We start from the raw sequence: 16,895 nt of genomic DNA on the forward strand, positions 1-16,895 counted from the left end.
ATATAATCTTTAAAGATCATTTTTATATCATAATGTGAAAAAATAATACATGGTGAGATTCTCTAACGATGCTTTATATCCATGAATTCAGGTTTTAACCTCCCCGCACCTCCATTAGAACTCAGTAAAACCTAAATGTGGATATAGGTAAATATACGAGACAGATCCTTAGCTGAAAATCAGCATAGCTCCACTGACTTCAATGGAGCTACACCAATTTATACCTGGTGAGGATCTGGTCCCAAGTTATTAACCCATTCAGTATTTTAAACCAATTGGATATGCCCATTCTTGACTAGCCACAGACTTTTCCTTAAATAGCATGACATGGAAAGTTGAATCCCTATTCACCAATGCCCTGTGCTCCTTAGAATCATTAGTAAACGGAAGTAATGGAACCAAAACAGACCTCTTGGCCTTAGCTTATGCTCACAATTCTAACAGATTGTGCTAGAGCCTACCTAGGTGGTTTTTTTTTTACTGTAGCGATCTATTTTATGCCTTAAATATGTATTCTCATAACAATCTAATCCCCCTATCTAGGCATCTATACTGCACTCATCACAATGATATCTGAGCTCTGAGGTTGTTGGGTCTTTTGCACTTGAATATTTATCTGCATAAAGTATTCAGTGCATAAAAAATATCCTAAAGGGTCTGGACAGCCCATTCTTAAGGGAAAGTTAAATTCCAGATACAAACTTCACAGTTAGCCCCTTTCCCAGTAAAGGGCTGAACTAAACTGCTGGATCCTAATTACCCATGAATTTGAAAAATTTTGGATTGGTCCAAACTTTATAGCTCAGGCCTATCTCAAACTTTGAGGCAAACTGTCAAAATAAGGAATCTGGGTTATTTAAGCAGCTGAAACATATCCTCCAATTTGAGCCTCTAGACTTGCCCAAACCTCATCTGAGAACACATTATATGATGGCAGCAAGATCATTTCCCCCACAGTAATATCAGACTGCATTTCAGAGCTAATTTTAGTGCTAAACATCTTTCATGATTGTCCCAGTGCCGTTTTGCTCCTGTGCTAAAAATCAGAGAAACAAATGAACCTCAAACAGAAACAAGATAGGCTTCAACTGAACGAGAAAATTGTATGCGAGTTTGAAATCAGACCTAGGTGGAACTGAGCGCATAGGATTACTTCTCTGACCTGTGTCTGTAATTGGGTAATAGTAACTGTAACTGCTGAGTTTCAGCTCTCCATCCTCATCTAAATTTAATCTCACTCTCCAGGGTGCTCGCTATAGTGCTGAAAATCCATGCTAATGGGAAACTTTACAGACCACACACAATATATTGAATGCTAAAACTGAAAGCAGAAGCACAGAGTGAACTCAAAGAGAGGGAGAGAACAAGGTAGAAGCTGCGTGATGATGGTCAGTTGGCTCACTGAGTTCTGCTAGTTCTAGGGTCAGCCCAGTGAGTTACTGCAATTGCAAAGCATGTTCTCACATACTGCATACTTGCTACTAGAAGTACTGCAGGTGGGCACCTTCACCTGAGCATTGAAGAGTTAAACACACCAGAAGGAAAACACTTTAGAATAGAGCCAGGTGAATACTGAAAAGAGATACCTGGAAAAAATTTCCACTAATTTTATCATGAGCCATTCTCACACCTCTTTAGTTCTTGCACATTCATCCAATTAGGGACCAGAGATAATACAGGCCAGATTCCCTGCTGGATTAAATTGGAACAGCTCTATGGTCTTCCATTTACACCAGCAGATAATTTGGCCCAATGGTTCTTGTCTGCCAACATGGGACTTTTCTGACATACACAGCAAGCCAACACAGTTGGAATACTGTACACTTGCAGAGAACTGTTTATAAAAAATGTACAGTGTTAAAAAGAACTGTAAACAATTTGGTCAAGAATTTCTAATAAAGCTGAGGAAACCGAGATCTCTTTGTGGATATCTACAAACAAAATAATGAGACAGAATTTATTGGCTACATTGTGACATTTGTTGTTGGTTGTTTTTTTTTTTTCTTTTTCACTTAGCTCTGCACTGGAATGTGATCCATGCTTACAGCATTTGGAGCTCATAGACTTTAAATCCAAAAGGGACCTTCTGACCTTCTGCACATTACAGGCCACAGAACCTCACCCACCCACTCTTGTAATAGACCCCTAACCTCTGGCTGAGTTACTGAAGTCCTCAAATCATGATTTCAAGACTTCAAGTTGTAGTGAATCCACCATTTACACTAATTTAAGCCTGCAAGTGACCCAGGACCTGTGCTACAGAGTAAGGTGAAAAAACTCAGGTCTGCCAGTCTGACCCAGGGGAAAATTCTTTCCAACCCCAAATATGGCAGTCAGTTGGACCCTTAGCATGGGGGCAAGATCCAGCAGCCAGACACCAGGGAAAGAATTCTCTGTAGTAACCAATGTTCCCTCTCATTTTTGACAGGCCGTGTGCGCAAAAAATTTCTTCTGTGCAAATTTTTGTGCATGTGGTGTTTCGCTGTGTGCGCGGGGTTTAGGATCTGTGTGTGCTCGCACACGCGCACAGCTTAGAGGGAACAGTGGTAGTAACTCAGAGTTACTCTGTAGTAACTCCCCATCTAGTGTCTCATCATTAGCCATTGGAGATATTTGCTATTAGCTTCCTATGCTTCTATTTCCCTGAAAATGATAGCTCAGAGGTTCAACACTGAAGGCGTAAGCTACAAGCACAGATTTTCTCTTCACTGAGGGCCATTTTCTGACACACTTTCTCATGCTGAGTACTCCAACAAGTAGTCCTGTCAAAGTGAATGGGACTACTTGTATGGCCCGATCCATAGCTCATGTGAATTGGCTTAACTATATTGAAGTCAATGGGTCTATGCAGAGCCCCACCAGCTGAGAACATGGCCCATGGAATAAAATGCTATTTAGTGTGAGTAAAGGAATCATCTGATGACCCTGAATAAGCAGTAGGTTTGTGAAAGATGAAAAAGAGTGGGAGAGGAGTAAGGAAGCTATAAACTCATGTTACCCAGGTAATTTCAGAATTTAAAAATAATTTCCAATCCCATGTAAACCACAAACTGGTTCAAAGAAATTCATATGAAGCTGAGAAGGATGATGATCTTGTGGTTAAGGTACTGGCCTGGATCTTAGGAGATCTATGTTCAATTCCCAGCCCTGACAAAGGCTCCCTGTATGACCTTATGCTTAATTTCTCCATACCTCTTTATAGAGTAGAGATAATGGTACTTTCTTTCTCCCACACTTTCTCTGTCTTGTCTATTTACAGTATTAGATTAGGTATGGACCATCTCTGACTGTGGATGTACAGTGCCTTGCACACATAGTTTTGTCTGGGTCTTCTGAGCATTGCTGTCATTTAAATAAAGTTTGATCTAGCAATATGAATGAATACATTAATTCCAGCAACTATGGCAATATTAACCCTCATTACTCCAGGTGATAGTTTTCTCTGTGTTTTTCCCACAGTCATTGCATGGCATCTTTAACTTTTTAATCAAGGGTCCTGTAGAAATTTAACACAAAACTGTAAAAATATGATATTTGTAAAAATATAAAGATGTGAGACCCATGCCCTTCATCATCCAACAAACAACAGCTGGACACAAAGTGAAGCTGAGAATTAAAATGCTCTTCTTTTGAGAAAATGAGAAAAGGGTGGATGTAGATTTTGCTGTTGGAACAAATCTTCCAGATAGTTATACCTGTTGGCTCTTTTCATCCTACACAACAGCTGTCCTCCCTGTCATCTGTGCTAGTAGTACCATGAGAGATTATATAGATTCATCCTGAATCTTTCCCTCAGAAGTTAGGACCTCTTCATTTGTGACAGAACACAGTCTCTCTCCTTCACACCCACTCTGCCTCTCTGCTCTCTCTCAGACCTCTACTGACTGCGTTCTGCCTCATTTACTGGAGAAACTGACTGTAGGGGAGAACACTGACAAAAAATAATGGTATATATAGGTACTCTACATAGTTCCCAATTTACATAAGCACGATTTCCCCAATAGCAAAGGATAGGCAGGACTGACAGAGTAACAGCCAGAGAGAAAGGTAATTCACTGGAAAAAAAGGAAGTGAGTCTGTGAAATTATATGGAGAGACATTTTTAGTTCTCCACGGGTGCGAACAGGCTAAAAACAAGTTTGATGGTGGTAGTAGGGTGATTCTGAACTGACCCTTTTTGTGAAGGGACTTCCCATAAACAGTTTCATAGCAGGAAGCCCTGAAGAGGCCTAGAAGTTTAAACCAGGACCTAATTATAGAATTTATATTGCCCCATGCAAAGGCTTAAGTTCAATATTAATAGAGTAATAATAATGGTTTGCATCAATAGATGCTGCTCCTCACTTATCTCTTATAAAGATCTCAGGATTTGCTCAGCCAGGGTCAAATTACAGTTCTCTCTTGCTCCAAGCTCTTGAACAGTCAGTCTCATACAAAAACATAGCAGAAAACATAGTATTGGCATCAGTAGGGTTGAGACCAGACTAGGGGACTCAATGGGAATGGGGTAGGTGTCTATGTGTCAGAGAGATTTTTAAAAAATTGGAGGCCCACACCGTGCATGGAAAATATGCACATTCATATACAAATAGGAGATTGTGTAGACCAATTGGGCTGCCTATTAATTTCATTAGGTGACTCCTGGTTATAACATTTCCCTATTCATTTTCTCCACACCATTCATGATTTTATAGACCTCTAGTATGTCCCCCTTTAGTTGTCTCTTTTCTAAGATGATCAGTTCAAATCTTTTTAATCTCTCCTTATATGGAAGCTGTTTGATAATCGTAATTTTTTTTGCCCTTCTCTGTACCTTTTCAAATTATAATTTTTTTAAAAAATGGGACAACAAAAACTACATGCAAGTTGTGAGTGTACCATAGATTTTATGTAGTAGCATTATGATATTTTCTGACTTATTTATCCCTGCCACTGCATATTGAGTGAAATGTTTTCCAAGTACTATTCGCAATGACTCCAAGATCTCTTTCTTGGGTGATAACAACTAAGTTAAACCCCATCATTCTGTATTTTAGCTAGGATTACTTTTTTTCCAATGTGTATTACTTTGCATTTATCAACACCAAATTTCATCTGCCATTTTGTTGCCCAGTCACCTTTGTGAGATTCCTTTGTTACTCTTCACAGTCAGCTTTGGACTTATCTCGAGTAATTTAGTGTCATTAGCAAACTTTGCCACCTCACTGTTTACCTCCTTTTCCAGATCATTTTTGAGGATGTTGAATAACAGTCCCGGTACAGATCCTTGGGGGACGCCGCTATTTACCTCTTCCCATTGTGAATACTGACCATTTATTCCTACCCTGTGTCTTTTAACCAGTTACTGATTCATGAGAGACTTCTAAGGATACAAAATCCAAATTGACATTTTGTCAAAAAAATAACAAACATCTGAAAACCAAAATTTGTGATTTAGACTTCATTCTCTGGACTTGGTTCCTTATCTGGACTACATTTCCTGTGATGCACAGGAGCAGTTCAGCCAGAGAAGAGTGTGCACCACAGCATGAAAAATGTGGTCCAATCAGAGAGCCTGGACCATAGAGGAGAAGGGGATCACAAGACACCTGGCACTACAATTCCCATGAACCCCATGGCGGTAATTCTGAATTCAAATGTTCAGATATGTTTTAAATTTTTCACCAAAAATTTGACATTTTCCATAAAAAAAATATGCATTTTCTGATCAGCTCTAGTATTGACATCAGAAATTTCCCCTTGATTAATCCTAAACTTAAGACTTTCTTCTTTCCATCCTTTTGCAGTTTTTCTCTGCTGTGGAATACCATTTTTATTTTAATACTGTGATATGATAAGGCATTTTGGGATGCCTCAACATAATAGTGTACTGTACTGGATAAGTTGTTGATACTCTTGTAATTGTGGTGTTAATAAAAGGCAGCTGCACACTGAAAGACCAAATGGACTGAAACAGGACAAAGGATGTAGTTAATGAAGGGTACATCTTGCATGCACAGGAACAAAGTCACATTTTATATTCTTCACTATTCTTTCAATGGTTTATCTTATTGTTGGGTGGAATCATGCCACAACTGAACTGTGGAAACAAGCAATGGACAATGCCACAAAAGTCTGAATCTCTGTCATCTCAAATGGATAGATTTAAGGCTGCTACACTAAGTTTTCTTCTCTGAAGGAACACGTAATAGGTACTTGGATCAGACAATCATAGCATAAGTTGCCATAACCTACTAACCAACCATAGCAGTGTTAGTAGCACTGATTCTGTCTGAGAGATGTTCAGCTATTTAAGGGTCAGATTCTGATACTTTCAGTATCAATAAGGGTCTTACTCCACATGTGATTCTACTGAAGCACTGAGTAATTTCAGTGGATTAATACTATCCCTCTTTGTAGCATTCTTTCGCTTTACAGTAAGATTTCCTGTAGTGAATTAATAGACTTGTTATGGTTCTACTCTGACACTGTTGCTTCTCATTGCATTTTTAAATTAAAATGACCAAAACGTGTTCTTTGGGAACAGTCCTTTTGATGTAAATTGGAAAATGGACTTATGTTTGATTTGCCCTTTTGCTGCCACTCTAAAGTATATTTAAATGGTGCCCGCTCATTGCAACAGACAAAGTAATTTTACAGATTTCATCTGAGCTTTTTGACTTTGCTGTTTATATAGCCACAGCATATCCTCCAGAAATACATATCAGTGGAACAGCAAGTTGTTTAGTTGCCCATCCCTGAAAAGCTAGGAACTACAAACAGAAAGAGTTGCAAACTCAGTTTAAAACAGCTGGACACCCTAGATCCGAGTCACACATTCAACAGGTACAAAACTTCTGGCACTGCTTTGGCTCTCAATCTGTCACTCTTTCAAAAATAGTTATTTTTTAAATACTCAGCACAGAATACTCAGGAGACACTGAATTCAAACTTATTAGCAAAATATCTAGAGTCAGATTCAGAATCATACAGACATTCCCAAATCAAGAGGATACTTTAAAGTTATAAAAGAAGAAGACACTTCTGTCATGGCTTACTCATGCAGAAGCATTAAATTCAGCAATAGGGATAAAAGTAGAACTTTTAAGGGACTTGGTTACAGCAGCAGAAAGAATACTACAGAGAATCTTCTGAGGAAATCAAACCAAGGGAGTAACAAGTTCTAAATGACAATCTTGTTATTAATGATCAACTATGACCCTGATCCAAAGCGCATTAAAGTTAACTGAAAGACTCACACTGACTTTAGTTTTCAGAGTGGTAGCTGTGTTAGTCTGTGTCAGCAAAAAAAATGAGGAGTACTTGTGGCTCCTTAGAGACTAACAAATTTATTTGGGCATAAACTTTAGCGGGCTAAAACCCACTTCATCGGATGCATGCAGTGGAAAATACAGTAGGAAGATTGTGTGTGTATATATACACACACACACACACACACACAACATGAAAAAATGGGTGTTACCATACTGTAAGAGAGTGATCAGGTAAGGTGAGCTACTACCAGCAGGAGAGGGGAAAAAAAACCTGTTGTAGTGATAATCAAGGTGGCCCATTTCAAACAGTTGACAAGAAGGTGTGAGTAACAGAAGGGGTGAAAAAAATTAGCATGGGGAAATAGTTTTTACTTTGTGTAATGACCCATCCACCCCCAGTCTTTATTCAGGCCTAAGTTAATGGTGTCCAGTTTGCAAATTAATTCCGGTTCTGCAGTTTCTCGTTGGAGTCTGTTTTTGACGTTTTTTTGTTGGAGAATTGCAACCTTTAGGTCTGAAATTTCAGACCTAGAAGTCTGAAGCTTTTTTCCCCCCTACTGTTCCTCACACCTTCTTGTCAACTGCTTGAAATGGGCCATCCTGATTATCACTGCAAAAGGGTTTTTTTTCTCCTGCTGATAATAGCCCACCTTAATTAATTGGTCTCATTACAGTGTGTATGGCAACACCCATTTTTTCATGTTCTCTGTGTATATATATATATATATCTTCCTACTATATTTTCCACTGCATGCATCCGATAAAGTGGGTTTTAGCCCACTAAAGTTTATGCTCCAGTAAACTTGTTAGTCTCTAAGGTGCCACAAGTAATCCTCGTTTTGTTTTGTTTTTTACTGACTTTAGTGAGATTTGGTCAGGCCCTAAATGCAATTCTCTACTCCCTCCCTGGAACCATTCTGTTGGGAAGTGTGGGTGGGGGAAGAGAGGGGAAATACACTGGGGACTCTGAGCCATTGTTGGGGAACCCAGGGGATGCTCCAGGTATGGGGATGAGCTCTGTAGCTCATTCCAATGGAGGGCAAATTTCACCCATCCCTAATGGATCCCACTATTGATGACTCCATGGGTAAAAGAAATTGAGAGTCAGCCACAAAAATCATCAGATGGGCTTGGAAATCATTAGGTTTTAAAACAAATGCTAGGTTATTTTTATTTAGTTCTGGATTCTGAGCATTTGGGGGTCATATTTTCAGGCTTTTCTCCACAACCACGAGGGACAGAATCTTGCTTTAAAAAAAATCAAATCTGAGATTATTCCATGATCAGGACTCCAGGAACTGGAGCTTGCTGGAAAACATTAAATATTGTGACAAAAGTCACAAGAGTTGGCAAAACTGGGATCCTCACAGAATCATCCTTTTCCTTTACCCTTTCCTGTCCAGGCCTTATATTATTTACATGTAAGGCTTCAGTGTGTACATTTCCTCTTAATTTAGGAACAATAGCTGAAATTTTTCTCTCATGCAGTTGGTGTGATATAATACCTGGAGTTATAGAAATTGCTCCTTTTAGAAGATTAACTCATTTAGAGATTGATCCTCCCACTCTTAGGGTATGTCTACACTACGGAATAAGGTCGAATTTGTAGAAGTCATTTTTTTAGAAATCGGTTTTATATATTCGAGTGTGTGTGTCCCCACAGAAAATGCTCTAAGTGTATTAAGTGAATTAACTCGGCGGAGCGCTTCCACAGTACCGAGGCTAGAATCGACTTCCGGAGTGTTGCACTGTGGGTAGCTATCCCACAGTTCCCGCAGTCTCCGCTGCCCATTGGAATTCTGGGTTGAGATCCCAATGCCTGATAGGGCTAAAACATTGTCGCGGGTGGTTCTGGGTACATATTGTCAGGCCCCCGTTCCCTCCCTCCCTCCATGAAAGCAAGGGCAGACAATTGTTTTGCGCCTTTTTTCCTGAGTTACCTGTGCAGACGCCATACCACGGCAAGCATGGAGCCCGCTCAGGTAACCGTCACCGTATGTCTCCTGGGTGCTGGCAGACGTGGTACTGCATTGCTACACAGTAGCAGCAACCCCTTGCCTTGTGGCAGCAGACGATACAGTACGACTGGTAGCCGTCATCGTCATGTCCGAGGTGCTCCTGGCCACATCGGCCAGGAGCGCCTGGGCAGACATGGGTGCAGGGACTACATTAGAAGTGACTTGACCAGGTCATTCTCTTTAGTCCTGCAGTCAGTCCTATTGAACCGTCTTATGGTGAGCAGGCAGGCGATATGGATTGCTAGCAGTCCTATTGCACCATCTTCTGCCGAGCAGCCCTGAGATGTGGATGGCATGCAGTCCTTCTGCACCGTCTGCTGCCAGCCAAAGGTGTAAAAAATAGATGGAGTGGATCAAAACAAGAAATAGACCAGATTTGTTTTGTATTCATTTGCCTCCTCCCCCGTCTAGGGGACTCATTCCTCTAGGTCACACTGCAGTCACTCACAGGGAAGGTGCAGCGAGGTAAATCTAGCCATCTATCAATCAGAGGCCAGGCTAACCTCCTTGTTCCAATAAGAACAATAACTAAAGTGCACCATTTCTTATTGGAACCCTCTGTGAAGTCCTGCCTGAAATACTCCTTGATGTAAAGCCACCCCCTTTGTTGATTTTAGCTTCCTGAAGCCAACCCTGTGAGCCGTGTCGTCAGTCGCCCCTCCCTCCGTCAGAGCAACGGCAGACAATTGTTCCGCGCCTTTTTTCTGTGCGGACGCCATACCAAGGCAAGCATGGAGGCCGCTCAGCTCACTTTGGCAATTTGGAGCACATTAAACACCACACGCATTATCCAGCAGCATATGCAGCACCAGAACCTGGCAAAGCGATACCGGGCGAGGAGGCAACGTCAGCGCGGTCACGTGAGTGATCAGGACATGGACACAGATTTCTCTGAAAGCATGGGCCCTGCCAATGCATGCATCATGGTGCTAATGGGGCAGGTTCATGCTGTGGAACGCCGATTCTGGGCTCGGGAAACAAGCACAGACTGGTGGGACCGCATAGTGTTGCAGGTCTGGGACGATTCCCAGTGGCTGCGAAACTTTCGCATGCATAAGGGCACTTTCATGGAACTTTGTGACTTGCTTTCCCCTGCCCTGAGGTGCATGAATACCAAGATGAGAGCAGCCCTCACAGTTGAGAAGCAAGTGGCGATAGCCCTGTGGAAGCTTGCAACGCCAGACAGCTACCGGTCAGTCGGGAATCAATTTGGAGTGGGCAAATCTACTGTTGGGGCTGCTGTGATGCAAGTAGCCCACGCAATCAAAGATCTGCTGATATCAAGGGTAGTGACCCTGGGAAATGTGCAGGTCATAGTGGATGGCTTTGCTGCAATGGGATTCCCTAACTGTGGTGGGGCCATAGACGGAACCCATCTTGGCACCGGAGCACCAAGCCACCAAGTACATAAACCACAAGGGGTACTTTTCAATAGTGCTGCAAGCTCTGGTGGATCACAAGGGACGTTTCACCAACATCAACGTGGGATAGCCGGGAAAGGTACATGATGCTCGCATCTTTAGGAACTCTGGTCTGTTTCAAAAGCTGCAGGAAGGGACTTTATTCCCAGACCAGAAAATAACTGTTGGGGATGTTGAAATGCCTATATGTATCCTTGGGGATCCAGCCTACCTCTTAATGCCATAGCTCATGAAGCCGTACACAGGCAGCCTGGACAGTAGTCAGGAGCTGTTCAAGTGCAGAATGGTGGTAGAATGTGCATTTGGACGTTTAAGGGCGCGCTGGTGCAGTTTACTGACTCGCTTAGACCTCAGCGAAGCCAATATTCCCACTGTTATTACTGCTTGCTGTGTGCTCCACAATATCTGTGAGTAATGGGGAAGACGTTTATGGCGGGGTGGGAGGTTGAGGCAAATCGCCTGGCTGCTGATTACACGCAGCCAGACACCAGGGCAGTTAGACGAGCACAGGAGGGCGCGGTACGCATCAGAGAAGCTTTGAAAACCAGTTTCATGACTGGCCAGGCTGTGGTGTGAAAGTTCTGTTTGTTTCTCTTTGATGAAACCCCCCACCCCTTGGTTCACTCTACTTCCCTGTAAGCTAACCACCCTCCCCTCCTCCCTTCGATCACCGCTTGCAGAGGCAATAAAGTCATTGTTGCTTCACATTCATGCATTCTTTATTCATTCATCACACAAATAGGGGGATGACTACCAAGGTAGCCCAGGAGGGGTGGTGGAGGAGGGAAGGAAAATGCCACACAGCACTTTAAAAGTTTACAACTTTAAAATTCATTGAATGCCAGCCTTCTTTGTTTTGGGCAATCCTCTGTGGCGGAGCGGCTGGTTGGCCGATGGCCCCCCACCGCGTTCATGGGCATCTGGGTGTGGAGGCTATGAAACTTGGGGAGGAGGGTGGTTGGTTACACAGGGGCTGTAGTGGCAGTCTGTGCTCCAGCTGCCTTTGCTGCAGCTCAACCATACACTGGAGCATACTGGTTTGGTCCTCCAGCAGCCTCAGCATTGAATCCTGCCTCCTCTCATCACGCTGCCGCCACATTTGAGCTTCAGCCCTGTCTTTAGCCCGCCACTTACTCTCTTCAGCCCGCCACCTCTCCTCCCGGTCATTTTGTGCTTTCCTGCACTCTGACATTGTCTGCCTCCACGCATTCGTCTGTGCTCTGTCAGTGCGGGAGGACAGCATGAGCTCGGAGAACATTTCATCTCGAGTGCGTTTTTTTCTTTCTAATCTTCACTAGCCTCTGGGAAGGAGAAGATCCTGTGATCCTTGAAACACATGCAGCTGGTGGAGAAAAAAAAAGGGACAGCGGTATTTAAAAAGACACATTTTATAAAACAGTGGCTACACGCTTTCAGGGTAAACCTTGCTGTTAACATTACATACATAGCACATGTGCTTTCGTTACAAGGTCACATTTTGCCTCCCCCACCGCGTGGCTACCCCCTCAACCCTCCCCCCTCCCCATGGCTAACAGCGGGGAACATTTCTGTTCAGCCACAGGCAAACAGCCCAGCAGGAATGGGCTCCTCTGAGTGTCCCCTGAAGAAAAGCACTCTATTTCAACCAGGTGACCATGAATTATATCTCACTCTCCTGAGGATAACACAGAGAGATAAAGAACGGATGTTGTTTGAACGCCAGCAAACATACACTGCAATGCTTTGTTGTACAATGATTCCCGAGTACGTGTTACTGGCCTGGAGTGGTAAAGTGTCCTACCATGAAGGACGCAATAAGGCTGCCCTCCCCAGAAACCTTTTGCAAAGGCTTTGGGAGTACATCCAGGAGAGCCGCGAATGCCAGGGCAAAGTAATCCTTTCACATGCTTGCTTTTAAACCATGTATAGTATTTTAAAAGGTACACTCACCAGAGGTCCCTTCTCCGCCTGCCGGATCCAGGAAGCAGCGTTGGGTGGGTTCAGGGGGTACTGGCTCCAAGTCCAGGGTGAGAAACAGTTCCTGGCTGTCAGGAAAACCAGTTTCTCTGCTTGCTTGCTGTGAGCTATCTACAACCTCATCATCATCTTCTTCGTCCCCAAAACCTGCTTCCGTATTGCCTCCATCTCCATTGAAGGAGTCAAACAACACGGCTGGGGTAGTGGTGGCTGAACCCCCTAAAATGGCATGCAGCTCATCATAGAAGCAGCATGTTTGGGGCTCTGACCCGGAACAGCCGTTCGCCTCTCTGGTTTTCTGGTAGGCTTGCCTCAGCTCCTTCAGTTTCTGCTTCGGGTCCCTGTTATGGCCTCTGTCCTTCATGCCCTGGGATATTTTGACAAAGGTTTTGGCATTTCAAAAACTGGAACGGAGTTCTGATAGCACGGATTCCTCTCCCCAAACAGCGATCAGATCCCATACCTCCCGTTCGGTCCATGCTGGAGCTCTTTTGCGATTCTGGGACTCCATCATGGTCACCTCTGCTGATGAGCTCTGCATGGTCACCTGCAGCTTGCCACGCTGGCCAAACAGGAAATGAGATTCAAAATTTTGCAGTTCTTTTCCTGTCTACCTGGCCAGTGCATCTGAGTTGAGAGTGCTGTCCAGAGCGGTCACAATGCAGCACTCTGGGATAGCTCCCGGAGGCCAATACCGTTGAATTGTGTCCACAGTACCCCAAATTCGAGCCGGCAAGGCCGATTTAAGCGCTAATCCACTTGTCAGGGGTGGAGTAAGGAAATCGATTTTAAGAGCCCTTTAAGTCGAAATAAAGGGCTTCATGGTGTGGACAGGTGCAGGTTTACATCGATTTAACGCTGCTAAATCCGACCTAAAGTCCTAGTGTTACTCATGATAGTTAGTCTAACTGAAAATCATCGGGACTACCAATCTAGACTAGAATAGAGTATATTCCATCTGTCTGTTTATCTGAGGTATTTATAGGGTGCCCAGCCAACACCATTGCATCTAGGTGCCAACTAGTCACATAAGGACTCCAGGATCAGGGTCCTAATTTTGGGAGTGGCATTTAAAAAGTAGGAAGATGCTAGCCAGAGCCTCAGTTTTTCTGTTGCTTTTGTCCAGCAGAACCAGAGAATCACTCAACCCCAGTTTAAATGTGACATTTAAACGGGGTTAGTTTTGACTCAACATCTGGTCCACAGTTATGTGCATGGTTCTTTTAAAATCATTGGCAGATGCAAATCTTCTGTGACACTTCACAACACTATTTCACCACAAATTACCCTAATTCTGAATTTACAGCTGCAGGCACAAAGAGGGGAATATGTTGTGATGATTTCTTCTGTCCTCGGTTAATTGCCACATGGAAAGATTGTCAACCCTAGGGCGGGATGGCTGGTGTCTGTGAAGCAATCAGATTGTCTAAGCAAGTCCAGCTGCAGATGGGCCAGATTAATTTTTCTTTGACAGCAAATAAAAAGAGGGAGTCAAAGAGCTGCATTGTTTACAGATGGCTCATATGTGAAGGTCTGCAGCACTCACAATAAAGCTGATACAGAACATGTAGCTCATACAGGGCGACAGCTTCTTAATGTCTTTGGACACCATTAATATACACAATTAGCGCTGCTGACAGGCAGCTCCTCCATTACTTCATTAAAAATACCAGGACATGCCAACGTGCAAATTTTATAGCATCACTCTTCTTGACTTGGGCAAGTAGGTACTGAAATAACACCACAAAACTAGGGTGCCACCGAATATCCCACAAGCAGTCAGGTATTCCATGCACCATAGCATGAAATAGGGGGACAATTCAAGAGGGCAAATGCTCCCTTTAACAAATATAAACATGTGGAAGGGAAGCACAAGCATACAGAGAGAGACAGTCCCTTTTGAAATCCACCACATCTCCTCTGGGGGGTGGAGCCTTTGGCAGAGCAGACTGGTCAGAGTGTGGGGGCACTGACTCTTACAAAAATAAGAATCATCCCAAAGGTTTCAGCCTATTTATGATCTCTTTAGGCTTCCCAGCTGGGGTAATAGCCGCATGGGTTTTATCCCCTGCCATACTGATCTGGTTGGGCCCATGCCATTCAGTCACCCATACTCCCTTGCAGTCTGTTCAGCCTACAGATGGGGAGTTATTGCTACTCATGACAGCAGTAATTTCTGTATTGCTCTTTGCAATCATGAAGCTTCTTTGCCCTGAGAAGTGATCATGCCATGCAAAATGCTCAGACTCGCCTCCATAATGCAAACAACACTGTATCTTGGAATAACACCTACTGAATACACAACATATTAGAGAGCAGGAATGAGCCCTAAGGGACACGTTTTCCAATGTAAATACAACAGCTGGATTTGAAACACACAGACCTTTGCTTGTTTAAGCAACAAGGATATCTTTAGAATTTGGGAACCCCATCATGGTTATGCTTGGGGACCTTCCATTATGTACACTGGAAATTCTCCCACTCTGTGTTTGTACAGCACCTAGAAAAATGGGACCCTGATCTTATTTGGTATCTAAGTGCTACCATACTAAGAGTAAACAATATAATCCGATCAACCTCTCATTTCTTCCCCCAATCCTCTCAATCTTTCTTCCCTCCTCTACTTTCTCTCTCTGCTAAGAGTACGTACAGCCAGCAGACTGCCAATTAATGCATTCCAACATCAGCAGAACCCACAGTCAACAAGCTGAATGTCACAGTCACATGCCATTAACTGAGAAGCCCCCATGGGATTTGGATCTGACCCGTCCCATAAACTGATTCTGACAAATGGATATCAGTATATGCAAACTGGCTAACTGAGCACCTAACTAGCCATTACTGATTTCACTACACTCATTTTTGTGGGTGCTGTCTACTAGAGAGAGTACAGGGCTGGAAGTTGGGAGACCACTTTCTAATCCCAGCTCTGCCACTGAGCTGCTGTAGGATCTTGGGCAAATTCCTTCACCGCTCTGTGGCTGTTTACCCTCTCACCAGAGGTCTTTCTTGTCTATTTAGACTGTAAATGCTTCTGAGCAGGGTTGGTCTTTACAATGTGTTTGTACTGTACCTAGTATAATGGTCCCACCAGAGTCAGCTGGGGACCCTAGGTGTGAGTGTAATACAAATCCTCAGTAACGATAGTAATAATACACCCATATTTTAAAAAATTGGCCCTGTTGATATGTTGCAGGTAACTAGTGTGTATAATTTATTACTTCCAGCAGCGTATCCGTATTTCAAAATATAGCCAAAAAATTACACAATTTGCAGCAGTTAATGCAAAGACCTAGAGTATTGGCTTATTTTCCTCTCTTTATACTAATTTTATACTCTGACTTCAAAGGAGTGGTTTTGGATTTACACAAGAGTGAGTGAAAGGAGAATCAGACCCATTGTCTCTAAAAGTGATGCAGCCAGTATAAAATTCTGCAATTTCTATGGCAACAAGAAGGAAACGGCTAGCTGTCTGGGATTTGCTCGCTCACATGCGAGAGAGAGAAAGAATATTTAACATGCATAACCAATTTAGCTTCACCAAGGGACAAATCAGTTGTATAGAAACATCACCTTGGCTTCTTCCATGAATTCTCTTTCTCATGAACTCACAGGGTACCTGCTTGTTTTCTATAACGAATGATTATGTGAGACATCAGTATTCTTCATGTGAATGAATGGTAAAAATGGACTTGCCATTGATTAGATCATTTGGTCATGTTTCCAGATTGCCGTGGCACTGATCCTCACACAACCCTAGTCCAGTACAGTACTAACCTCAGGTCTCAGCCCGCAAACACTTACTGACAAGCATACATTCTGCCTGGCCCTTTATGTGGGTGCACAGGGGCAAGAGCTAGAGGGGGAGGGGAAACAGAGCCGTCTCTGACCTGTACAGCTCACATAAGGTTAGGGCCAAGCAGAATTCCATTCCTACGCTCAGGAGAGTTCCACTGAGTTTGTTTCATCCCTACTCTCCTGTGCCCATGCAGTGCCCCAATGGAGGCAGGGAATGATGAGGGGTGGGCAGGGCCACAGCTCCACCCTCTTATTCAGCCAGCAGAGCCTATTGACCATGTGGATGGAGGAAGATGCCCCTCACAAAGGCATTCCTTGGGGCAGAATGCAACCCAGTGCTCCGTCTGGGATGGTGCAGCTCCACACCACACCCAAACTGAGCCTACCGTGTCCAATCCAAGGCCCGCTGAATAGAGAGACTCCCATTGACTTCAATGGGCTGTAGGTCA

The sequence above is a fragment of the Eretmochelys imbricata genome, chromosome 2, assembly GCF_965152235.1.
Source record: "Eretmochelys imbricata isolate rEreImb1 chromosome 2, rEreImb1.hap1, whole genome shotgun sequence".
In the NCBI taxonomy this organism is placed as follows: domain Eukaryota; kingdom Metazoa; phylum Chordata; order Testudines; family Cheloniidae; genus Eretmochelys; species Eretmochelys imbricata.